This window comes from Leiobunum rupestre, chromosome 2, assembly GCF_980474605.1.
Source record: "Leiobunum rupestre chromosome 2, qqLeiRupe1.1.hap1, whole genome shotgun sequence".
Lineage (NCBI taxonomy): Eukaryota > Metazoa > Arthropoda > Arachnida > Opiliones > Sclerosomatidae > Leiobunum > Leiobunum rupestre.
In genome coordinates, this window is record NC_143385.1 from 34,114,324 (window position 1) to 34,140,454 (window position 26,131).

Genomic DNA, 26,131 nt, shown 5'->3' on the forward strand with positions numbered 1-26,131 from the left:
ATCATCGTTATTTGAGTCAAAGTACCGATCGGATAAAAAATTAAGCTTATATTTCCTGGTTTAAAATAGTTTAGTTAACAAGTTGGCAAGCCAAAATATACCTCTCCTCGGATGAATCGTTCCTAGTGGTATTAATTTATCGAGATGACCTTTAAAGATATATCTCCGCAATCCCGCCCGGTATAAAATTTAAATTATAATTAAAATAATTGAGCCGAAACTACCGAGTTTCATTTATTCAGAATATAATATCTTAAGTAGTTACAACAGTGAGTTAGACGTACTAACACAATGCACAATTGAATTTAACTCTATTTACAGTACAAGTTTATTTGTTAAATATAATACGATGCAAATTTTAATGAAATAAATATCTACGGAGGGTTTTTGTATTTTCTCGCTTACCAAATATTTGCCGCATCTTTAACGCTCATTTTATTTCAACACTCGCCCTTGATGAAGATACCGTATAATATCTATATTCCACATCTGGTAGTGGACGACTCATAGACTTCCTGAAATTATAAGAACGCTCACGACACAGAGAAAACCAAACCCATTGCATTATAGGTCTTAAACAATCAAATTTATATGGAATAACCAAAGTTTAAGCGAAAACCACAACTATAAGTGAAAGCACTAATAAAAACTGCGTAGGCTCATGGCGGCAACCGAACGAAGCCGATAAAAATCAATTCAAATAAAAAATCGAAGATATGAATTATCCCCCACATTATAAACAAACAAGAAAATTAACCAATAGAAAAATATATAATAATTACAACACCAAGTAACAAGTTAATTAAAATATTTAGGAATAAAGAAAAAGTGAATCTAAATACCCTCACTGATAAACATTCTATTTACAGAAATATGTAACAAAAATTATAATAATAACCCAATCAAGCAACAAGGTAATTCAAATACTTAGAAATCCAGAAAATGTCAATCCATATACCAACGGAAATGAATATTGTAGTAGAAAAAACCAAAAACACCTTACCGTTAACAATTCCCGGTAAATAACCAACACAAAAAAACTTTAACTGAATAGTGAAGTCTAGGCAACAGCGCATATCTCAAATTATAAAACCAAAGCAACCACATTAAGGGAAATATATCACACATATAAAGCCGATAAGAAAAAACGAAAAATAAATTACGAAGTTACGAGTAAAGTAATAAAAGTATTTTAACGATTCAAAAGTATGTCAATAACCGTCAAACTAACACCACCGCATTAATACCACTATGTCTAAGTCGATAAGAAAACCCGTTAGTAAATTACAAAAAACTTACTAAGTGGACCACCCCGGGTCTACCCTTTAGCCATCTTATCTCTGCTGACTGCGTTAACACAAGATTTGACCTTTAAAATTTCATACGTAAAAAATGTATACTTTAAAATCTAGAAATATTATCTTCCGCTTAAGCTGAGTTTATATGTTTCAATGACGCGTAACATGTATCGGTGGTTCTGTGGTAGAACGTCTGCCTGTCATGCAGGAGGACTCGGGTTCGAATCCCACTCGATGCTTTTGCAATTTGATACTAAGAAGAATACCGTGAACCAAAAGTCAATAAGAAGAAGTTGGAAAAAGAATACCCCTACATACAAAACGCACACACAACGAACTCATCACCCACTACCGCCATAACACAATAAACATAAACGTAACAATAGAAAAGCTGAGTTGAAACCGTCACGACGGTGAACATTAACGAAAAAACAACCAAACCCGCGCCAACTGCAAATTTATCCGTTAACGCTCACCAGGACACGGTGGTTTTGCCTCCCTTTAAACTTTAAACACGGTTTACGACTTTGCCCAGGTAACGCGTTTGCAGCCCACAGACAGGCAGACACACACACAGACCTACACGGTGATTGTAATACCCCTCGGAGAGTTAACTATTGGCGGTTGTAGGAAGTAGGTAATAACAAAGCATATAGTTGCTTACAGTGGTGAATTACCCAATAAGGGCCTCGGGTGCTCCTATGGCAACATTGTCTTAAAATCAAAAACACTTTTTCATGAAGGACATTTTAACATTGGGGTCTGGGGCTTTAAAGAAACAGTCCGCCGCTGCCTCATAACTTTGTAAAATAAAAGTTAAATTATTTTAAATGCATAAATTAATTTTATATAGTAAAACAAAGCATCACCGGAGTAATCATCTCATACTAAGTCCGATTAAATGAAATAAATAAGTTTTAACAATACGTCTTTAAATTGCGATGTCTATTGTTTATGGTGGTAAAATTTTTTAGGGTAATCGCATTTTATTAATTGTCTAAAGTAATTTTTTTATCTTTTTTATACTTTTCATAATGCCTATTTTTATATTATTTGGGTGTGTGGAATCGTAATTTACTTTAGACAATTAATAAAATGCGGTTACCCTAAAAAATTAATAAATGATATTTTCGACTCACACTTTGTTAGTAAATTACCCCAAAACAATTGAAAAATTTGGAAATATGTTGATTCTCCCATACAAAAAAGGAATAACTGAAAAAACAAATAGACAGCTAACAAACATAGATATTAATTTAAAAAGTAAAAAACCAGAAACATTGGCATCAATATTAATTAAAAATGAATCATACGTTTGAGAAACAAAACGGAAATTTAAAATTAGAAAAAAAGAGCATGAAAAATGTATAAAAATAGGGGGAAAAAGCAACGGAATAGCGAATCATGTTTGGAAAACAAAGGGACACACGATGGATTTGGATAATGGTAAAATTTTGACCCGAGAATCGAACTATAAAAAATGACGGGAAATTAAATTAAGATAAAGGGAAAATTTGTATTAAAAATTGGGGGGAATTAAAAATGAATGGAGGTAAAAAATGAATTGTTAATAATGAAAAGGGAGATAAGTTTATTGTAAACCTAGTGCTTGACAAGGGGTCACGTACCCGAAAGCTCGCAATTTTAACGTTTATAACAATTAAAATTTTTTAAAACCATGAAGTATCAGTCGTGTTACTTTAATTTTATTATAAATTTTTAACCATGGATACAAAATTCAATTTATATGACTTTATCCAGGACAGCCGCGACGTGTCCTTATACTATAGATTTAAGAATAGTGGAATCAATTTAATTAAAGCATTAATTTTTTAAAACCATGAAGTATCAGTCGTGTTATTTCAATTTTATTATGAGCTGGTAACACCGGTTTTTTGAGAACATTAATAAAGTGTAAGAGTCTCCTATGAATTGCAATAATTCGAAGTTTTTCATTTTAAATCAAGGAATACTTCTGCGTGTTGTTCCATACCAGAGTGACTGAGAAAAATCATATCACCTCGGGTAGGAATCGAACCTACGACCTTTGGGTTACCGTCCCAACGCCAATACCATTGGACTACCGAGGCCATGAATAATCAGGCCTCGGACATCCAATTTAAGAATGACTCAATCTGGTTCACATTATTGACGGGATATATTTAACCCGTTGTTGACGGTGCCGTAGCATTTAACGTCAACTAATTTATAACAGGAGCTTGATAGCCTGTAGTCATAACATAGAGATAATTTTAATTTATTATTACGCAGGAATTAATATAATTCGAAGTTTTTCATTTTAAATCAAGGAATACTTCTGCGTATTGTTCCATACCAGAGTGACTGGTATTCCTGCGTAATTATAAAATTAAAATTATCTCTATGTTATGACTACAGGCTATCAAGGTCCTGTTATAAATTAGTTGACGTTAAATGCTACGGCACCGTCAACAACGGGTTAAATATATCCCGTCAATAATGTGAACCAGATCGAGTCATTCTTAAATTGGATGTCCGAGGCCTGATTATTCATGGCCTCGGTAGTCCAATGGTAGTGGCGTTGGGACGGTAACCCAAAGGTCGTAGGTTCGATTCCTACCCGAGGTGATATGATTTTTCTCAGTCACTCTGGTATGGAACAATACGCAGGAGTATTCCTTGATTTAAAATGAAAAACTTCGAATTATATTAATTCCTGCGTAATAATAAAATTAAAACAAGTTGGCAAGCCAAAATATACCTCTCCTCGGAAGAATTGTCCCTAGTGGTATTAATTTCTCGAGATAACCCTTAAAGATATATCTCCGCAATTTAGAGTTATTTGTTAAAAATATTAACCCATTTCTATCCCGCCCGGTATAAAATTTTAATTATAATTAAAATAATTGAGACGAAACGACCAATTTTAATTTATTCAGAATATCATAAGTTAAGTAGTTACAACAGTAAGTTAGACGTACTATAACAATGCACAATTGAATTAAACCCTTTTACAGAACAAGTTTATCAGTTAAATATAATACGAAGCAAATTTTAATGAAATATCTACAGAGGCTTTTTGGAATTACTCGCTTACGAAATACTTGCCGCATCTTTAACGCTCATTTTATTTCAACACTCGCCCTTGATGAAGATACCGTAGATATCTGGTAGTGGACGACTCGTTCACTTCCTGTTGACGTTGTGACGCATACCACATGAAAAAGACCAATGCCGTCCAATTTCCAATATCATATAATGACTCGCACACCCAAGAAATCATTGACTGCGTTAGAAATCGTAGATATCCAAATATCCACACCAAATGTATTTACAAGAAGCAAAAACCTTACCATCAACAAAGCACAGAGAGCCACTTGACTAACCGCCAGCTTTTAAAGCAATTAACGTTAAATTATCTCCTTTGAATTAACAGAACTATATATAGGTCGTTAAGAAAGTGGACCACCCACAGGGTCTACCCTTTAACCCTCTAATCTCGGCTGACTGCGCTAAAACAAGATTTAACCTTTAAAAAATACCAGATTAGGCCTTCATAAATTCATTAATAAAAAAAGACTTTATTACCTATTATGCTTACGATGCCTGTCTTAATTTCAGTGAATCTAAGCAGCTATCGGTGGTTCTGTGGTAGAGCGCTCGACTGCCAAGCCGAATGGTCTGGGTTCGAAACCTGGGTGGCGCTTTTGTTTTTAATCAATAGAGAAACGCTAAATTAGAATTTCTTCGATGCAATAATTTCAATTTCAATTCTATTTCAATTAAACCAAAATTTCGTACTCTATTAAATACGCTTCCGATAAAGCTGAAGGTCTAATTTTCAATAAGGCGTAACAAGTGTCGGTGGTTCTGTGGTAGAACGTCCGCCTGTCAATCAGGAGGTCTCGGGTTCAAATCCCGCCCGATGCGATCGCAAATTGATACTAAGACGAATACCGTGTACAACTGGTGGAAACCCTGCCATTGGACGTTGAGAGGTAGCATTACACTCAGCACTCGGTCCGTCCCAAAGTCATTAAGAAGAAGTTGGAGAGAAAACGCCCATATAAACACAACAGACTCAACATGCACATGCATCAGAACACAAACACAACAAATTCAACACTCACAACCTACGCCTAAACATTACAAAAACCGTAATACACCAAACCGTCACGACGGTGAGCGAAAAAACACCATCCAAACCAAACCGCAAATGCATCCGTTAACGCTCACCGTCACACGGTGGTTTTGCCAACCCTTTGAGAAACTGCGTACGCAGTGATTACACTTTGCACCGAAAATGCGAACGCGTTCGCAGTCCTGACAGACAGACACACCCACAGACCCACCCACAGACCCACCCACAGACAGACACGGTCGTTGTATAACCCCTCGTAGGGGACTTTGTCCCCTCGGAGAGGTAATTATCTCTATGTTATGACTACAGGCTATCAAGCTCCTGTTATAAATTAGTTGACGTTAAATGCTACGGCACCGTCAACAACGGGTTAAATATATCCCGTCACTAATGTGAACCAGATCGAGTCATTCTTAAATTGGATGTCCGAGGCCTGATTATTCATGGCCTCGGTAGTCCAATGGTAGTGGTGTTGGGACGGTAACCCAAAGGTCGTAGGTTCGATTCCTACCCGAGGTGATATGATTTTTCTCAGTCACTCTGGTATGGAACAATACGCAGAAGTATTCCTTGATTTAAAATGAAAAACTTCGATTTATATTAATTCCTGCGTAATAATAAAATTAAAATTATCTCTATGTTATGACTACAGGCTATCAAGCTCCTGTTATAAATTAGTTGACGTTAAATGCTACGGCACCGTCAACAACGGGTTAAATATATCCCGTCAATAATGTGAACCAGATCCAGTCATTCTTAAATTGGATGTCCGAGGCCTGATTTTTCATGGCCTCGGTAGTCCAATGGTAGTGGCGTTGGGACGGTAACCCAAAGGTCGTAGGTTCGATTCCTACCCGAGGTGATATGATTTTTCTCAGTCACTCTGGTATGGAACAATACGCAGAAGTATTCCTTGATTTAAAATGAAAAACTTCGAATTATATTAATTCCTGCGTAATAATAAAATTAAAATTATCTCTATGTTATGACTACAGGCTATCAAGATCCTGTTATAAATTAGTTGACGTTAAATGCTACGGCACCGTCAACAACGGGTTAAATATATCCCGTCAATAATGTGAACCAGATCCAGTCATTCTTAAATTGGATGTCCGAGGCCTGATTATTCATGGCCTCGGTTGTCCAATGGTAGTGGCGTTGGGACGGTAACCCAAAGGTCGTAGGTTCGATTCCTACCCGAGGTGATATGATTTTTCTCAGTCACTCTGGTATGGAACAATACGCAGAAGTATTCCTTGATTTAAAATGAAAAACTTCGAATTATATTAATTCCTGCGTAATAATAAAATTAAAATTATCTCTATGTTATGACTACAGGCTATCAAGCTCCTGTTATAAATTAGTTGACGTTAAATGCTACGGCACCGTCAACAACGGGTTAAATATATCCCGTCAATAATGTGAACCAGATCCAGTCATTCTTAAATTGGATGTCCGAGGCCTGATTATTCATGGCCTCGGTAGTCCAATGGTAGTGGCGTTGGGACGGTAACCCAAAGGTCGTAGGTTCGATTCCTACCCGAGGTGATATGATTTTTCTCAGTCACTCTGGTATGGAACAATACGCAGAAGTATTCCTTGGTTTAAAATGAAAAACTTCGAATTATATTAATTCCTGCGTAATAATAAAATTAAAATTATCTCTAAGTTATGACTACAGGCTATCAAGCTCCTGTTATAAATTAGTTGACGTTAAATGCTACGGCACCGTCAACAACGGGTTAAATATATCCCGTCAATAATGTGAACCAGATCCAGTCATTCTTAAATTGGAAGTCCGAGGCCTGATTATTCATGGCCTCGGTAGTCCAATGGTAGTGGCGTTGGGACGGTAACCCAAAGGTCGTAGGTTCGATTCTTACCCGAGGTGATATGATTTTTCTCAGTCACTCTGGTATGGAACAATACGCAGAAGTATTCCTTGATTTAAAATGAAAAACTTCGAATTATATTAATTCCTGCGTAATAATAAAATTAAAATTATCTCTATGAATTGCAATAGTTTTAATAAAATAAAATTTATACTCGTTTAAGTACTGTTAACCCTACTTAAATAATGGATGATTGCATATTTTTGTAATCAGTTCAATCTGCGTTTAAAAAATATATACGAATTGCTTGGCATCACTTACCTTGACTTTTCGATTTTACCACCATAAACAATAGGCATCGCAATTTAAAGACGTATTGTTAAAACTTATTTATTTCATTTAATCGGACGTACTATGGGATGATTACTCCGGTGATACTTTGTTTTACTATATAAAATTAATTTATGCATTTAAAATAATTTAACTTTTATTTTACAAAGTTATGAGGCAGCGGCGGACTGTTTCTTTGAAGCCCCAGACCCCAATGTTAAAATGTCCTTCATGAAAAAGTGTTTTTGATTTTAAGACAATGTTGCCATAGGAGCGCCCGAGGCCCTTATTCGGTAATCCACCACTGTAAGCAACTATATGCTTTGTTGTTACCTACTTCCTACAACCGCCAATAGTTAACTCTCCGAGGGGTATTACATTCACCGTGTAGGTGTAGAAAAAACTATTAAGTTTGACACTTTTCGGAGTAGTAGACACAGGTGTACTACTCCGAAAAGTGTCAAACTTAATAGTTTTTTCTGGTCATATTTGGAACGACCTTGAAAACTCCAGAGGTAAATATTCGTATAAGACCAATAAACACGAGGATTTACGACGTTGGAAGGCGCGGGGGTCCATATACGCTGTCCAAAAAACCTGACTTACAATTAAATTTAAGCGACGTTATTGCAAATTGGGCTATATCACAACCGGAGATATTCAAAAATATAACTTTAAGGAAAATCGGACCTCAATTAAGAATCGTTATATAGACTTTTAGGCGAAAATAAAAACCACGAAAATTGGGGTATCGTAAATTACCCCGAAAACCACTTAAAATTAATATTTTCTGATGAAACCGAAGATATATAGGTCCACTGAGTCCTAACCTAACCAAAAATATTCGTAGCTCGGAGGCGCAAGATATCAAATAGGTCCTTTGTCGAGGGGCACGTAACTTCCATTTTGGGTGCGTCTTAATCATAGTAAAATGATTTAATCAAGATAATCGTGATTAAATCAGGGTGATCAAGATTAAAAAATTTAATCGAGATTTTAAAATCTAATCACGATTTAATCAATCTTATCACGATTTAATCAATATAATCACAATTTAAACGCCATTTAATTATTCTAATTATGATATAATCTTTTTATTCAGGATTTAATCATTTTAATCAGATTTATACATTTCAATCATAATTAATCGTTCAATCATGATTAAATCAGATGTAAACATTCGAGCCACGATTAAACGTGATTTAAGCATTCTAAACATGATCTAATCTTTTAAATCATGATCTAATCATTAAAATCCGATTTAATCATTTAAACATGATTAAATCAGATTTAAACATTCTAAACATGATTTAAATGAACATAATCGTGATTAAATCGAATTTAAGCAAAATAATCACGGTTAAATTGGATATAATCTTTGTAGGGTGCGTCGTTAATCAAGGAAGTGACCTGCCACTCGTCCTTTATGAAAAAAAAATTATTTGTTATGAAGCAGTAGTAAAATTTTCGAAATTGTCGTAAAATAGTAATTTTTCAAAGGAAAGGGCACCCTAGTTTGTGAAAATGTTATGCCCCCCTTGGTCGCCGGGGCTACGGGTCCGTAGTTACGCCACTGTCGTAACTACATAAAATTAAGGGCCTATTCCCCAAGAACGGTTTAATTCGACACTGTCCAACTGTAAAAATGTCAATAAATAAATAAACATTTTGAAGCGTACACACCCTGAAATAGATAGAATGGACTATGCCATCCACCCTGACATAGATGAAATGGACTATGCCATCAACGCGTTTTTCTTGTCAAGGCCGTTCGTTTAAATAAAGAATTTCCGTCTCCACCAATTTTAAATGAATTAAGTTATTTCAGTCCTTAATTCTTAGGCAAATATAAATTTAATACTGCCAAGATGTATGTTCACAATAGAATTAGATCTTTTTTCAATATTTTTAACTATATGGTGCGATTATTTGCTAGAAATATATATTTTGTACCCGAGTCTACGCTCTCGGTAAAAAAAGGGAGATGACCTGGGAAAACGCGCGAAAAGTGTTTTAGGCTTGTGGGTTAGATATATTTCATTGTCAAAAATTAAATAGCGTCTCAAATTATGAATCTCATCCAACTAGTTGTTTGGTCTATGAAATAAGCTACTTCATCCAGTTTTTACTTTGATTTGATAAATGGGATAAGGTAAACTATGTTACCAAAATGAATTAGAGCACATTACAAAATAATTAAATAAAAATGTTTAAAGCGTTATTATTACTCCGGGCCTATCACTAGGTGTTTTGATTTTGTTTTAGACCTGAACAAATAAAAATAGAAAAGTAACCGTAACAGGGGAACTAAAATTAGATAAGTGTAGCAGCCGAAACCGCAAATATGACCAGAAGTATTAAATAAGTGTGATACTAACAAAATATGACCAGAAGTAATAAATAACTGCGACACCATTTTTTTAAATTCTAACAAAATATGGCCAGAAGTAATAAATAAGTGTGACATGAATGATTTTAAAAATTCTATAAAATATGACCAGAAGTTATAAAAAGTTTGACACTATCGAAACAATGTATGACCAGAAGTAACTAATAAATGCGTTACTCGAATGATCGAATTAACAAATAAGTGTGACTAAAAATGTTTTTTGAAATTCTAACAACATATGCCCATAAATTAAAAATAAGTTTGACACTTATTAAAACAATGTATGACCCAATGTTGCTTAAAATTGTTACACTTATCGAAATATTATATGACCAGAAGATATGAATAAGTGTGACAGATATGACCAGAAGTAATAAATAAGTATGACACTCGAAACAACGTATGACCAGAAGTTATAAATAAGTGTGACACTCGAAACAACGTATAACCAGAATTAACAAATAAGTTTGATTATAGTTAATGTACAGGATAATTTAAATATTATTCGTGATTTCTGTTCGGGAGGATTTAGTACTTGTTCTAATGATTCTAAAAATCTTTAAAAAAATTTATTCGATATTTAATTTCATATGCAAGATATAATTAACACATCGATGAGGTTAATGTACAGAGTAGGTAGTGTTTTGGAATCCTTTCATAATATGTAAAATGTACTTAAAACATTCCGATTGTGTAAGAGTTTACCTTATCCCTTTCAGCAATTTAACCTGAAAAGCGGATGAAGTACCTAGAGATCGGCGTAACAGATAAATTAACTGGCAAAATTTCAATTAAATATAAAAATTTCGGTTAACCATGGATATTATCCATGAATAGAAACGATTTAATATGGGAAAAAGCCAAAAATAACTGATTATTTGTTGGATAATTTTTGTTTATGGATATTATCCAAATAAACGGTTTATCGTTATCCAAACTCCGACCTCTAGAAGTACCTTATTTCATTAAGAACACTACTAGTTGTAAGTCCGCCAGGCTATCCAGTTAGTAAAAATACAGGGTGTCTCAATTTGCTCGATCAGGGATTTTTTTCTCAAAATGTGTTAATCCTAGTGTTCTGACATTTTCAGGGTACATTTGTTAGTTATAGAAGGCTTCGGTTTCTAAATTTAAGAAACATCGAACGATTTTCCGTGGCTTTGGAATTTTTTTACCGGTAGGTGTCACACAAAATAATACAATGGAATACTTGTAGAGCATAATCGAAAAATTAAAAGTAAATCCGGTTCCATAAATTTACATAAATAAAATAAATCCTTGAAAAGAGGCCCCTTTATTATTTTTGCGGGGAGCCCTGGTTACTCTAACATCAATGACGCGTGCGTCACTCGTAATATAAGCTCCGACGAACTGTTAATTGAGAATCAGATATTGTACGTTTCTCCCATTTAAATATTTCAAATATGTATATAATCCAAGCTATAATTCCAAGGTTTCCATTTGATATGGTTCTAGGTTAAAAAGAGGTAAAACATTTCCAATAAAAGTCTATAAGAGAATAATGATAGCTCGCTTTATGGAACACTATTGGACATAGCTGTTGTATACCTCAATAAACGTTTCCTGCCGTTGTTAAAGATAATATTTGTTTAACGAAAACACTAAAAGAAAGGCATAAATGGTTTGACTTGAAACTCGGCGACCATTCTCTGAAATCCTTTGTAAGCCGGAATCAACGCCAGAATGTGGACTCTAAATCACAATTTTGTTTCAGGGGAACTGGGTGTTTACATATGACAGTAGTTAGCTTCGCTTCCAACGTGGATCATTGAATCTAGGATTTAAAATGGTCGCAAGTTACCTATGGCACAATTTTACTGCGCAAAGTTTAGAATCATACACAAATTCACGGCGAAAAATAACTCTGCCTTACATTGTAAAATGTAGCGTTTCCCTGGATATCAATTATCAACTGTTTTATTATCATAATGTTATACTTTTTAAAGCGACTAAATGATATTTAGGCTGCACTATATTTGGTTTCAATTTTTTTTATGAAAACGTTAAAGTAAGCAGTGAAAGTACCGATTTTAACCAATAAAATTATCAGTATATGATATAGTTATAAGTTATATTATAATCGTCTGATTTTGTTCATCTTGTAATGATCAACAGTATGAGATCTTAAGAGTTAAAATCATATTATTTAAGATTCTGTATTTCTTTTAATAATTTAACAGAGTTTATGTAAAAGTAAAGGCCAGAATAGAAGGTGAAATTGATTACTTGAGCGTTTTAGAAGTAATACAGAAATTTCCGGGAAAATCCAAATATTGGAACAGATTTGAAGAAGAAATGTATGACATCTTGGCCATTATTTTCGCAGTAAGTACAGTAACCTTTCCTCATCCAAAGCTTTTGGTAGTTAGTCCTTAAGAAGAGTCCGGATGTGATTTTCTTGGGGAAAATTCAGAAAACCCATTTAACGACAGTCTGCGTGTATGAATTGATTTTCTTTTTTAACACTGCAGTGAAAGTAATAACTAAATCACGCATGGTTTAAGTAATACCTTAGTTAAGGGGGCCAATCATTGACCGTAGTTAATTTGCCATCAAACAAAGTGCCATGTTTATTATTATTTTCCTGGCCATCACTTTCCAGACATTTTACTTGGGCCGAGGTTAATAGAATTGTATTGTGTGACATTTCAGGCATTCGACAAATCGCGAAACACTTCAAATCGGAAATGCAAATTAGTAAGTTCAAACCTTTAATAAAATTTCACATTCTAATTTTATGCAATGTACCAATATTGTTTCTAATTAAAACCCAAAAATATCCAATTAAGAAAAAACAAAAATAAGCAAGATCTAAGTGTGAGTGGGTTTTTTATATTTAACGGCTGTTAGTTCAGGTAAAGTTTTATAATACGGCATTAAAAATGTTATGTCAACAAAAATTTAAGCTTACTTGAAATAAAGAAGGCAAGAAAATTAATATTAATTATTAATAATTCTTCATATTTTCAGTGTTCGATTGAAATAATTGAAAAACTAAGAAATTTTTTACAATACGGTGTTCGGTAAAGGGATTTCAATGGAGAAGGTTTGCCAATTCTATAAAATTTGGCGGGGAAAGTTCCCTCCCATGATCGCGCACCATCAGAAAAGTCTGAAAAAATGCTAGTATTCTTTGGATGGATATTGCTTTCTTAAAATCTAAAACTCTTCAACGATTTCTTCGGGAATTATTATTTCTTCGGGATAGTTGTAATTATAATTGTTGTAATAACTAAGCACAATGCCATTTAAATAAATATTCACCACTTTAGTTCCACTTTTTATTGATTAATGTGATTTATTTACAAAAAGAATATACAACTATGAAGAAATATTTACAACAATTTATAAGATGAATAGGCATTCCTCTAAGGAAGAACCTGGCGGAAAAGTGTTCAGCATCGAAGCTGCATTATCTCGTAGGACCACGATCACGATGCGTTGCAGCAGTTATTCTGGCGAACGCAGTTCTCCCGTTACATACCGAATCTTTTGGCCTATGGCATGGACCAAGGACAAACCTTCGCGCCCGAACAACCCGAGAGTCTCATTTGCTACAGCCTTAAACACGAAACGATTCTCTAGGCCGAGTACTTTTCGCGCTTCTTCCTTTCAGCCTGGGTAGCGGCCCAGAGAGGGGCTGATGAAGATGATGATTAATTATATTTCAAGATGAGAGAAGAAGAATTTGGACCGGTCGTGGGCACGAAATGTTACTTATTTGCTTTAAAAAATGTATATTACTTATATCGTGGAGCGGGTTGTAAATTATGTGAATATAGTGTCCACGACTGTGCATGTCTCTCCAGATATCCTCATCAGTACCATTCTTCAACCGAAAAATGTCTTGTCTTTTAAAGTATTTATCTTGCTATTTATTTGGGCTATTATTAATAAGTACCATGGAAGACTTGTCTGCAACTCTGAATAATTTTAATTACCGCCCCTATGTACATAAATATTATAAATGTTGAGACATCGATAGCGAAAGGTACTGAACGCTAAGAAAATGATTTGGACTACTAGAGAAAATCCGTAATAATAATTACAGGGAGCTGTTGACTCGCGTGGCAGGAAGGGCTCACCACTAGTATTCAGAGAAACGAACGGCACTTTGAAAACCCCGCCTTGTTCAATCCCGAAAGGTTCGAAATGGACAACATTCCCACTTTCGCCTTCATCCCATTTTCGTACGGTCTCCGAAATTGCTTCGATAATGCTTAATTATTTACCAAAACCCAAAACTGTGATTATAGAGTTTCTTTAATATTCGTATATCTTTTTTATTTAAATTGATATCTGGTAATTTAAAATTATATCTGGTAATTTAAAATGATATCTGGTAATTTAAAATTTACGAACTGAAAATCACAAAATTAATTATCACGAAGATTTCATTCGCGAACGTAAAGTTTAATCTTAATTTTTTTACAAGTTACCGCTTGTATTATCTCTGGGGTACATTCGGTACCGCAAATGTGGGGAAAATCAGTTTTCAAATGATGTTTCATTGATGAGCGCTTGTCGTCATAAAGATTTATGCAGTTACTGATCGGTGTTATTTCAAGTCAGCGCTGTTTTTAAAAATGTAGGCTTAAAATGTTACGGGGCCCAAAAATCGGAGGAAGCAAAAAAATTGATTTTCAATAATTAAAGAGTTGGAATATGACGAAATTGTTGACGACAATATTATTAACAGTTGCAACGATCAGTTCTTTAATTAAAAAGCGAAAACGACCATTTCAGTAGCTGATACATTTCAGTTAAATGATAGGCCTTTGACCAAACCAGTTGAATTGTTGAATATAACAACAGTTCTATAATTTTAACTTCTCCACCAGATAATCTATAAACACCGACTCGTATGACGTCAAGACATCGGATGTCCATCGTGACATCAAATCAAATCGGGCAAAATCGTACAGAAACAAAATGTTGGCATCGATGTTTTTGATGAGCGTTAATTCGTATCTTCCATTTTCAGATGGCGTCGTGTCTGAATTGAAATATGCAATACACCTAGGTGATCAATTAAGGCAATTATCGTGACCTTAACATTAAAATTTTAAACTACCATTTGTCAAAATGGCTACGTTTATGATTTAATTAATGCTTTCGATAGCTGAGTGTGACTAATGAAAGTAGCTAGTCGGTACTTACAGTGTCCGAAACGTTTAGAATAGCAATTAAATAGCTTCATCATGGAAAAAAGAAGTGCAAAAGCGCTGGAAATAGTAAAAAAGCTGAGCTCCAGTCGAAACGTTTTGGCGACCTATTGAATATCAAAAGAGACCAAGATCGACGAAAACAGTCAGGCCGAGAAAGTCAAAGGGTCCGGAATCGGGCTTTCACTAACAATTGTAAGCTTTGTTTAAGATTATTGCGGAAATTTTAAATCACGTGTGAACAATTATGTGGTTCAAACTGAAGTGTGATTAGGAATATCCTCCAAGGAAATCGCCCAGAAGTAATATTTCCGAGAGCCAGGACTTGGACATCACTGTTTACATAGTGCTTGTCAAAATGATTGAAATTTTTACTTTTACGACAGCAAAAAGCGTTCCCTATGACTTTATTTTTAACCAGGTAGCTTTTTTGACATATTACGGCTTGGCAAAAACACGACGTTTTGTTTACAGGTGAAAAGCTTTCATTATTTCCACAAGCACTATTAAAACAATACCTTGCTGGTCCTAGCTCTCGGAAATATTACTTCTTGTCGATTTCCATGGATGATGATTTATTTAAGTGCCTATTGACAACTTCACTGGACAAATTTTAAAAAGATCATGTCTCAATTTTAGACAACTAACTGAAATTATTGTATCGAAGCCTAAAAATTAACGGACTTTCTAATATTTCTTTAATTATCGCAAAAATAAATGAAATAAAGTAAAATTTTCGGAAAAAGCGTACTGAACAGTTCGCAATTGAAGTTATAGTTTGGAGAAAATCGAAAGGTAATATTATCGAAATGTACTATAATTATAGTACGATTGGCAACGCTGCAACTAAGTTAGAAATAGATTTCGCTATTCTGAGCGTTTAAAATTGGTAACCGATCAGACCTTAACAGCTGTCGAGCAAACCTCATTTAATTATGAATCCAAGCCCCTATCTTGTCAAGGTGTGCACTAACTGGTGCCTTCAGAAGTATCGCGGCCTTGGGCGAAATGTATGGGGGAAACAAACAGTAAGTTTAGCGGCCCTTCCGTATAAACCTCCTTATGATCAATTTTGAGCGTCTCTTGGTGGATACGCAGAGAGTATGTGTATCTTCCAAGATGCTTTAAGTGCATGAAGACTGGACATATAGAAGGTGGGTGCATTGAGGATCACAGCTACAAGGATTGTAAGAGTGATCTTAAGACTTGCATAAACTGTGACCTGAGTAATAGGAAAAAAAAACAAACAACACTGCGCAATCGGCTCTGGATCACCAGTGTCCAGTGTATAAGAGTTTCAAAAGAGTAGAACCAACTATGGAGGATGGGAGTAGGAACCTTAGTTGTCTGCAGATCAACTTAGGCAAGGGCCAAACTGCAACCTCTGCGCTAAGACAGTGTTGCCAGCACGGCTTTATAGGCATTGGAACCATATGCAATTAACGATCGGGTAAGTGTCATACACATGGCAACAAGGATTGTCTGTTCCCAAGACAATCCAAAGGTAGCTGTCTTCAACCCTCAGGCACAAGTGATTGTTCTCTACGAAGACTCTTACATGGTGGTGGTAGATGTGATCTTGGGGAATCTAAGCTTGTGCCTGTTCTCAATTTATATACAAATGGCATTGAATCAATTAAGAGTGCAGAATGGAAAAAAGGTTATCTTGTGTGGTGACTTTAACGCCCATCATGCGCTTTGGGAATCAAAGCACAACGATGAGAGGGGGACGTTGTTAATCGACTTTTTAAACTCGTTTGATTTGAACGTCGAGAACGTTCCGGGTAGTGGCCCGACGTTTTGGACCGTAAATGGTGAGAGATGGGTGGATCTCACGGTCTCTATTATGGCAATTGCGAGTAAAGTAATTGAATGGCGTGTTAGCAACGGGGAGTGCTGCAGTGATCACAAGTATATTTTCTTGTGATCTTGTCCTGGATAATGATTCGATATTGGTCTTGAGAGGTTGCAAGACTATATCAGGTCTGACTTGGAGAGGTTGCTGGATTCTTCGTTCGACAATGAGGTTGAGGTCTAGGAATGTGCAGTTGAGATTAATAATCTCATTATTGGACGTTCGAAAGAATGCTCAAAGTTGTGTGGAAGCAAGGGAAACAAGTCCACTCCCTGGTGGACGAGCGAACTCACATTGTCAGTGACAAGAGGAAGGAGTTACGATTGCTCAGGAGGAGGTTCCAGAGAACCAACGACCAAGCAGCCCGGGAGGCGCTTTAGGTCGAAAACCTGTAAAGCACTTATAGCTGACTCGAAGCTTAAGTTTTGGCAGGACTTCTGCACAAATGTTTCATGGGAGGATCCTTACTCCCTACCTTATAAGTTGGCCACTTAGAAAGTCAAGTGCACGAATGCATTAAATGTCATCAAAAAACCTGAAGGTTCGTTAACTACAGGTATTAAGGAGACGTGGTCTACTCTGTTAAAAACTCTTTTTAAAGAGGACTCCTTGGATGATGATGAGGAGGCACACACGACAATAAGAGAGTCATTGAACGAAGTCTTCATGAGTCAGAACGATGAACCGTTTACTAGTGATGAGGTTTTGGAGACCATCAACTATTTTAAAAAGGGCAAGGTTAGGATGGTATTACCATCGAGCTTTTCAAGATCGTTTTCTTAGCTTGCCCAGCGTTGTTTGTCAGGCTTTTCAACGCTTTCCTCAGCATGGGATACTTCCCAAAGCTTTGCAAGGTTGCTTAGTTGTCTTTCTGTATAAAGATGGCAGAGACAGGCTAAGGCTAAGGCCTGCAGGCCATTCTCGCTACTTTCTGTAGTAGAGTAGGTGCTGGATAAGCTGATGTCAAGAGGGTTTTATTACTTTCTACACAGCAACAAATTGCAAAACAATATGGGTTTAGACATAGTCGGGCCACGACTCACTGTTTTACCAATATTGTGAACCGCATCAGGGATATCAAGGCAAATAATTGTAACACCAGTCTGATATCTTTAGATATAGAGGGTGCTTTTGACAATGTGTGGATTTCGGGAATCTTACACGGTTTAAGGAACTTCAAGTGTCCAAAAAACATATACGAGACGTATGTTAACTATCTGAAGGATAGGGTGGCAGTGGTGTGGATTATAGAAATCCGATTTTTCTATTTCTTCTCGACTGGCTAACAGTATTTGCAAATACAACGGGATTCTTATTGAAACAGAATATGGTTTAGCCACACGGTAAACATGAGTTCCTATCTAACTCTTCTCTAAAATTGTAATCAGAGTAAATTCGATCTATGCCTTATTGACACATAACCTTCGCATGCGCAATTCTGTGGAAACCTCGAAGCCAGTGATGGGCATTTTGGTTGAAGTGCCGCTCAGCTCCTGATCGCTCTCTTGATTGTTGCTTAAGTTCGCACCCGACTTGGAAATTGGATCGGCACTCTCATCTTGAAGCGCTCAAGTTCCAACTGTGCGAAAGTATCAGTGTCGAAACAAGGTTTCGCCTGATGTCAAAGATATTTACGCTTATTAAATTTATAATTTTCAAATTGATAAAACCGTTTCCTATCAAATATTCACCTTTGATATTAGGCCGTTTAGATCACTTCATTTAATGGCATAGCAATGTGGAAGATGTTTGTATTGGTTTACCCCTGAATCGGAATTTTGTTTGGATGCAGCATCTGGAATTAAAGGATTTGAGATGGGCATACAACTTCTGCTATCATTCAATCTCATGGGTCTGTCTTGAAGTTTCATTGGTAGTGCTTAGAGGATAGCGCCACCGATCGAACGCCGCCGCCGATTATTTGGATAACGCCGAAACGCCGCCGCCGAAACATTTTTATTTTGCCGCTGAATTAATTTCCATTATAAAAATATAATAAATGCGGTTTGAGATCTAAATTCTAACTACATAGATTTTTTTTCGTAGTGCTACGATTTCTAGGCTGTTGGGTGCACCGTACTCGCGTTATAAAATTGGAAATAATTAATAATTTCCAAAAGATCTGGAACCACTGCACCGCGGGCACCAAGATTTTCTGCAGCAGACAGCTGGGATCGGAGAGAGAGAAACGAAAACGGCTTTGGAATTGCCTCCCCTCGTATATTGTAATAAGTACAGAAACGGGGAGGGTGTTGAAAAACCCGGTTTTGGGGGGATGAAATTTCTGCGGTAGAGGGCTGGCTCGTTGGTTGTCTGTACGATAGTTTCGGCTCCCAGTAAACGTTTCTTAAAAGTAAATAAACGCAGTATTGTTATAACTAGCTTTAATGTTTTAGTTCAATAGTATCATATGCGACATAGTTACTCATAAGTGTGCCTCTATTTAACATCTCTGTATTAAAAATTGAAATGTGACCTTGTTTCACAGCCACCAACGAAAATACAGCACTAACTTCGCGTAAAACTGTTTTTAACTTCCTTCCCTCGCCGCCAGAACTACTTTTAAGGACGATAAAACCGTCATCGATTGGGAACTGACGTCAATTATGTCATATCCTTGCAACAAGGTCTCATTGTGAAAATGTTCTTTCTGGCACACTTATGATTAAATAAGTTCGATATGAGAGTATGTAACCAAAATTACCTCTTTCTTGGAAAAAAGTGGTTAATATTTACTTTACATTCTATGAAACACGTATTTTTTTAAAATGTGTTTAACAGTTTAAGTTCTAGCGGTCTATTAAAAGGCTGGCGCTATTTCTGAGGTGGGGGTGGCAGTTTTTCCCCTTAGGCGCCACCACCGTCGATTTTTTTTAACACCGCTGATTATTTTCCGCAAATAGGTGCGCCACTTATTATCGTTGAAAATTGGTTCGGCGCTATGGTCTAGTAGTGCTATGCATCTCTGTATCGAGATGTAAATTAGGATCTTGTGGCTGAAAGACTGAATAATGGCCGTATCATACTATCGAAAACGTTCATATGTTTTGTAGATTCTTCAATAAATCCCTCCATCTTCAGATACTCGCGTTCTAACCCTCTGCTTTTGAAGCAGATTTTCAGCCCGATCTTGGTGATTTTTTGCCTACTTTCATAATGCTTTTCTATTTCTGTAGCATTGCTCGTAAGAGATTTTTCATTGCCTGAAAGAGGCTTTGTTCTACTTCCAAGTACACTCTGTTCAAAAAGTATTTGCCCGTGGGAGATTTCGAATATTTTCGCCCGTCATTTCTTGTATAGTTGCACAAGTCGAAGCGGACATCGGTAAAAGATGTTTAGCTACAAATTGGCCAAAATCATTTTCTGGATAGACTTATAATTTGGCCTATTTCGGCCTAAAAGAGGGGGTGTCAACTTTTTTAATTTTGATCTCAGGTCATTTTTCGTGTTCTCCGGGGTGGATTTATATTTAGAAAGTGTAGGAATTATTCAAATCGACGCATTGGTTCAAAAGATATTCACCAAAGAAGTTTTTACAGAAATTGAGAAATATCTAAACATCTCACCAAGCCATTTAAAATAACAAATGTTGACGGGTTTTGTCACCATCTATAGTTCCTAGAAGTAATATTTTTGTTAAATTCTAAATATGTAACAAATTGAAGGTTAATATAAATATTTTCATGTGCTCATTTGAGAAACGAACAGGGGCGACGCCAGAAAATATTTAGGTGTAGGCAAAGATTTTTTAAAAGTGGGCTCCTTGTTCCTCAAATACTTAAAAAATTAAATTATTAGAAGGCGTTTTATATATTGAAAATAGTTTAAATTTATTTTACAAGTGTTAACTAACGTTAAAATATAAATTTTAAATATAGTGTTTATTTTAGTTACAAATTTGAAAAGTCGGGAAATTTTATAAATTTTTTTATAATGTTCTGGTTTTTAAACTTTTACAATTTTAACTAATGGCACAGCAGCGCGTGAAGGCATCTTAAGACGACGAAAACAAATCTCCGCGCTACACCCTGAAAAGTAAGAGGAGCTTAAGGTTACAGGTTAAAATCCAAATAGATTATTGAAGGTAGTATCGTCTGCTATGCAATTTCGACGCCCCGAGATAAACGTTGGGTAGCATTTTCGTTGAGCCGAGTTCCCACTTGGTTACTTTTGTTAGTTTCGCGACGAATTCAATTTTCGCCCTAGTAATTTTATGCGTAGGCGTAAGTCCGATTAACGAAAACTGAATTTGGCGCCACGTTGGAATAAGGCTATGGACATTTACACGAAGTTAACTAGAGATCGCCACGGGCGGCTCCAGACTAATTTTATGGGGGGGACACCGTATTTTTTTTTATTGAAAAAAGTAAAGAAATAAAAACGTACAATCGCGTGTGGTATATATTCATTATTTGTCCCCCCCTTCCCCCCGATGCCGCCCCGGGAAATCAGCAAAATGTAGCAAACATCAATTACAAAAATTTTAAAATTACGCTCAACGAGGCCAATGGACGACTTCAAAAGTTTATTTACGTATGTTAGTAAACACTTAACTTCATATGTGTTTAATACGTATACGCTATCGTTAGTACTAATATAGGACCCTATGGATATTTGCCTGACTGAAGCTGAGATCGCGTTAGCGTGGTTATTTTAAAGGTCAATTAAAGGTCCACACCGAGTAGCAACTTTCGATAGCTCCTTTAAATCCATACACATTTACTCTGCTTGAATTAATATGGCACGATCCTAGCTCTTCTAAATGCATATACCCTGGTCGTAATTTTTCGGTATAAAATGATTTCGATTCAGCGCGAACCTTGCAGTTTAAGTAAATGATTCAGCTGAATCGAAATCATTTTATACCGATATTGATTGTAATGTACAATGATGTATTATAATGTAATTATTACATTATAATACATCATTGTACATTACATTACATCGCATAAAATTACGTTATATTGCATCGCATTACATTACATTACATCGCATGGCACTACATTGCATCGCATTACATCGCATGTGATCTGATATTACATTATATTACATTGTAATATAATGTAATATCAGATCAGATATCGTAACTGATATCTGGGAATCGGTTGGAAGCACTAGTCAAATCGAGTGTTATCTTTTTAATTTTTTAAAATAAAATCTTTTTTAAAATTTCGAGAATTTATTACTGACTTTGACCTAATATTTCGCCTATTAGAAATAGTGAAGACAATAAGTGTTGTACATCAAATTAAAGCTTATGTTAAAAGCATTTTTATGAATGTCTACAATCCAAAATCGAAATTTGCCCTCATCACGAAATTGGCCGTCGAAAATGACCCCCCGTTGAATAAAAATCACGAAGTTTTAACTTGGTATAATAAAACGGTAATATAAAGAAAATAATAATCAATTTTTTCGAAATCAGCGATATATGTTACCCTAAAATCGAGAGTTTCATAGTAATCATCGAAATATTCTTCAATTTATTATTTAAAATGTTTGAGGGTGCGAAAATGAACTTTTCAAGACTTTGAAAAAGTGACTTATTTTTGAAAGGCTCTAGTTACGCAACCGCGGCATCAATTTAACTGAAAATTTCAATTTCCCCATGGGTTTGTCCCTAGTTTAGGCGGTTTAAATTTCATTTGATTCGGCCGACCCATGGTTGCATGAGTTGTCGACTTGACGTGGAATGACCCTATTATCAATTAAATCGTTATCCTTTGAAGTTGACTGTTCGGCAATTAAATTTTGGACAATCTAAAAATAATGGGATAACGTCAGACATAAAAATTTGTCAAACATTATATGAAACTAGGTGTTTATAATCTGACCTCTCTTCTTCTCCTTTTCAAAAAAGCTGATCTAGGTTTAGCCACAGTACTTACAGGCTTATTATCATATTAATAAAAAATGTAGGTACTACGTTTTCTTTAATTTCGAATTTCTTTTTACTGCATAGCCAATTGTTTCTAAAAAATTAAGATCTCCATCTAACTCAAAACATTCACGTTCGAAATGCAAAGGACAGATCCGTGTAGCCTGCGTAGGAGTGAAATTTTAACATTTAATTTTTGAAGTCCATAACTGTAATAAAGATTGATATTGAAAAGGAAAACGAAAGAAACTATTCCCGGAGAAGCACTCAACGTTTTACAACTAAAGGCAGAACAATACCCCATCGTCGTAATAAAATAATCTAAATATTTACTGAAATTAAAATCCACTTCCGAACGTAAGCAAAGCTTACAATCCGAGAGTTTCAGGCGCACGATTAGCATCGGCTACGTCACCAAATAAATTTTACTCGAGCATGCGCACTGCGCCGTTTCGGAAAAAAAATTTTTGTCTCAGAGTCAAGCAGTGAAGCGATCAGATAGATAGGAGACGGTGCAGGTGGACTTAAAAGCAATTATGTCAGGTGGCTGGGTTACAATGCGTACGAGGGTGGTGGCAAGCCCCCTTCATGCCACGCGAGACATTAGCTCCCTAAACTTACTATTACCGTTAACCTCAAAACGTTTTTATGGAAGGGGAAACCGAAGAGCTGGAATTTCCTCCCCTTAAACCAGCGGGGAGAAAACTAGCAAACTCAACGCAGAAGGAGTTGTTCCGAGTTTTCACCCAGTTCCACAAACTGGGATCGAACCCGGCTCCTCTTGCTGCGAGGCGAAAATACTAACCACTCCACCACCCCAATGACTACTCAGCATCATTAAAATGTATATCAATTAGCTCAAATTATAGGTTCATTGAAATCATTTTGGACCTAAAAACTGATGGTGCACACTATTCGAATTGGAACCGGCCTTTGAAACCCAACGGTTTTCAAGATACAATTTGAATGACATGAAAGACATGGTTCAAGGACTACCGAATTTTAATGTCGAAACCGTAGCACAAGCTCTTTCTAGATTATTAACACCTTAGCGTGATCTCTTGCACATTTTTATTTATGACTTTTGATATGATTATTTTTCTTAGCTTCCTTTTGAAAAGTTACCTTTGGTTCAGAACCACGTGGACATAAAATACGTCGGCGCACACCTTTCTTACTGAAACGGAGTCTAAATCCAACGGTTCCTAATATAGTTCTTGAAAGACATTCAGGACATGGTTCAAGCTCAGAGAGTTTTGTATCATCTTATGACTCGCTGTGCTAGCTAAACTATCTGAAAATATAAAATTCCTAAAAAAGTTTTTAAATTACTAACTCTGTCTCTCTTTTTAGTGGAAACAATTTATATTTGATTGTTGAAAATTTGGTGTTGTAACAATATATTCTATGGGTGTCATGGGTGTCGGAAATAAAAAGTGAAAAGCAAAATGCAGAAGTACAAACTTCGGCTGTGGTAAGAACTAGCATCTTCTTATGAGCCATCTTTATGTAAAACATTTCTTCATCCTTGAATAATTTTCCCATTGCAGTCAAAACGTGCATCATAGCTGTTTCAAGTTATTTAATTATAACTTTAATAATTAATGATTGCAATCAGACATGGGAGAAAAAGCATATTTTTGTTATCAGTTTAATCTGCGTTTAAAAAAATAGTTTATTCGAATTGCTTTGCAAAACTAAAATTGATCTCTCAATTTTAACACCGTGAACAATAGGGTATCGCAACTTTAATGATGTATTGTTAAAACTAAATTATTTTATTTAATCTAGAAAAGTATGAGATGGTCACACCGGTTTCGTTAAGTGTAACTGTGTAAAATTACTTGATACATTTTAATTAAATTAACTTTTATTTAACAAAGTTATGAGGCAGTGGCGGACCTTGAAGCCCCAAGCTCAAATTTTAAATGTCCTTCATGTAAAAATGTTTTTGCTGGGCCTCATTGGGTAATCCGCCACTGTTAGCAAATACATGCTTTGTTGTTATCTTCTTCCTTAAACCGCCAATTGTTTTCAACTAAATTAACTTTGTCTAACATATCGATAATGCTTTTAATTTTATATATTTATTTAAATATTTATATTAATTTGAACCCTTTGTTGGAAAAGTAAACTATTAAGTAAATGGAACTTTCTTTCTTGATACCGTTGACATCGTTTTAGTAAACCAACATTTCGTTAGTCTCATTCTATGAAATTTCACACAACCCAAACCCTTTTATCACTCGCAGAGTAACAATTGACTTGTATACCGTGATTTTTTTTCGTGCTCGTTTGACGCATTCGGGCTCTCAATTATTTTAAAAGCAATTGTACTTACTTCTCATTTTAGCAGCGCCTTCTCTCGCTGGGTTGAAGAAGTAATGCAAGTGCCCCAAGAAGGGCAGGGTTTCCATGCTGGATATTTCGGAGCCCCTTTTCTTTTCACTTTTTACACTTTTGAACAAATACACTAATATAAATACAACTGCAGAAATTAACGCCAACGCTATGGTGGCAATGGCTTCCTTTCTAGGAACATGACGTTGTATTAAGCGTAAAATCCAATGTGTAAATTCCAATGTGAAGTGGCCCAAAGTCTTAAGTGAAAGTCTAATATAGTAAAACTATTTAAATAAATAATCAGCATAAAGTTTGGTAAAAGACGTTCCTTTTTGCAGTTTCAAAGAAATTCTAGATCAAGTAAAGTTATACGTAATTTTATAACTTTACTAGATTTAGAATTTCTTCGAAACTGCAAAAAGGAACGTCTTTTACCAAACTTTATTAATGTTCGCTGTAATTTAAATAATCCATCCATTAATCATATAGTGAAACAATCAAAATTTAAAATCTTAAACGAAATCATCAAATCTGTTCACAAGAAAATCGCTTTACTGAATCAACAAGTTTATAATCTCCACCTAAGCTTCAGCAAGAATCTCCACCCTTCCGTTTTCAACGAGCTCGATTGAATTAGTGACGCAGAAGCCATATCATCCTGCAAATCCAAAGAAACAACCATACAACTTAAATTACAAAACCTTCCAAACAAATCATCTGAAAATGCGCACAGCCCAACTGCTCCAGTCTCTCTTCCCGCATTACTCAATCTTCCCGACAATCAAATCATCACCCCAGCTAATGAACCTCCGCCAAAAGTTAAGAATTTATCTTCAATAGTTTTATCAGAACCTCAAACTCAACTTCTAAACAGAGGTCTTGGCTTTACTATTACTCCAG

At 35.6% G+C, this 26,131-nt stretch overlaps 5 non-coding genes across 5 annotated transcripts; 4 read left to right on the plus strand and 1 right to left on the minus strand.

Moving 5' to 3' along the window:
- Nucleotides 1–3,315: 3,315 nt before the first annotated feature.
- TRNAT-GGU (transfer RNA threonine (anticodon GGU)) lies at nucleotides 3,316–3,388 on the minus strand. The gene has a single exon. It is a non-coding gene; the product is annotated as a tRNA-Thr (tRNA).
- A 444-nt stretch (nucleotides 3,389–3,832) lies between these two features.
- Nucleotides 3,833–3,905, plus strand: TRNAT-GGU (transfer RNA threonine (anticodon GGU)). Its single transcript has one exon. It is a non-coding gene; the product is annotated as a tRNA-Thr (tRNA).
- A 1,959-nt stretch (nucleotides 3,906–5,864) lies between these two features.
- Nucleotides 5,865–5,937, plus strand: TRNAT-GGU (transfer RNA threonine (anticodon GGU)). Its single transcript has one exon. It is a non-coding gene; the product is annotated as a tRNA-Thr (tRNA).
- A 270-nt stretch (nucleotides 5,938–6,207) lies between these two features.
- On the plus strand, nucleotides 6,208–6,280 carry TRNAT-GGU (transfer RNA threonine (anticodon GGU)). The gene has a single exon. It is a non-coding gene; the product is annotated as a tRNA-Thr (tRNA).
- A 613-nt stretch (nucleotides 6,281–6,893) lies between these two features.
- Nucleotides 6,894–6,966, plus strand: TRNAT-GGU (transfer RNA threonine (anticodon GGU)). The gene has a single exon. It is a non-coding gene; the product is annotated as a tRNA-Thr (tRNA).
- The last annotated feature ends 19,165 nt before the right edge of the window (nucleotides 6,967–26,131 follow it).